The following is a 1,511-nucleotide window of genomic DNA, read 5'->3' on the forward strand; positions in this document are numbered from 1 at the left end:
TTTCATAAAGTATATAATGAAACTTGCTGATCTTTGCTATGTAAGTTTTAAAATTCAGCGCAAGTTAAAAAATATTGCTTTATTTAAAAACTGAATATTATTATTTATTATTTTTACATCCTGCGAGACTTTATTTTTGAATATATGCTTTATATCTTTTTTTAAATTTTTTTTTCATAAAACCCAGTGGTGAATTTAGTGACAAAATTTGAATTGCATAAAAAAAATTATACACTGAAGTTAACAATGTGCACTGTAGGCCATGTGCAAAAAAAGCGAAATTATTTCTATTCAATTTTTGATTTAATTACTACTATTTCATGTACGTAACATTGATTTACATAAAAACATAGGGATAAAAAGCGCAGATGTTATATTGGTAACCATGCCAAATTTAATAAATATAGCACTTATGTCAAATTGGTTACTAACTTCGTTTTAAAATTGGCTATTCTGGCCCACTGTGCGTTGGTAGAGGCTTCAGTGCAGTGATTCTGACTTCAAAATGAAGGTCCGTGGTTCGAAGCCACATATGCATCATAGGTAAGGAAAGAGGCGTGAATTTTTTGGTTGAATGCTGTTCAGAGGTGTATAGCATTTAACGCTAATAAAACTAAAGTTTAACTTTAAAGTTTAAAAAGAAAAGTCAAAATTTAAACGGTTTTTATGGACCATATAATGTATAATATTAAATTTCGATAATATTTGAAAATTAACCATACATGGTTCATTTTAAAAGCATTTTAAAGCAAAGATGTAATAAATTTCAAAATAAAAAAAATAAAACGGTAGGCACTGCCCGGATTTGAACCGGGGATCTCCTGTTTACTAGACAGGCGCTTTAACCGCTAAGCCACAGCACCAGATGATTAATACAAAATTAAAAAAATATTTATAACTATTTTTATAAAAAAGTTTTAAAGATAAACTAATAATATATATTAACAATAATAACAATAATTATATTGTTATTATATAATATAAATATCATATAAAAATATTAGAAGATGAATTTCATTAATAAAGGCATTTAAAAAATGTAGTAAAAGTACAGAATCGATCGTCGGATTAAGAGATAAATAGATAGATGTTAAAAAATAAATAGTACTAAGAGAATGACATATTTTATAAAAGAAATTTTTTTTTAATTAATTTACTTAGCCGTACATATATTTACAAGTTTCGTGTTTTATAATATGTATAAAGAAATGCAAGAACGAGAAGAAGACAGGTTTGCCTTATCACCAATTCCCTTGTTTTTTCTTGACATTTAAATAAATACGTTGTAATTAAAATTAAAAACGAGAGAAAAAAACAAAATATTTTAAAGAAGTTTACATAGAATACAAAATAGTTTAATAGAGTTTTTCAAAGTTATTTTTAATAAAAGTTAAGGAAGTAATTTAATTACAACAACACGAAGGTTAACTTACGATCATGCAATGCTAAAAACATTCAAATTTCAAAGTTAATCATTAAAAGAAAATTTTTAAAATTCATTCAAGAAAACA

At 25.3% G+C, this 1,511-nt stretch overlaps 1 non-coding gene across 1 annotated transcript; it reads right to left on the bottom strand.

Moving 5' to 3' along the window:
- Positions 1 to 790: 790 nt before the first annotated feature.
- Positions 791 to 863, bottom strand: trnat-agu (transfer RNA threonine (anticodon AGU)). The gene has a single exon. It is a non-coding gene; the product is annotated as a tRNA-Thr (tRNA).
- Positions 864 to 1,511: the final 648 nt, after the last annotated feature.

Source organism: Hydra vulgaris, chromosome 10, assembly GCF_038396675.1.
Source record: "Hydra vulgaris chromosome 10, alternate assembly HydraT2T_AEP".
Lineage (NCBI taxonomy): Eukaryota > Metazoa > Cnidaria > Hydrozoa > Anthoathecata > Hydridae > Hydra > Hydra vulgaris.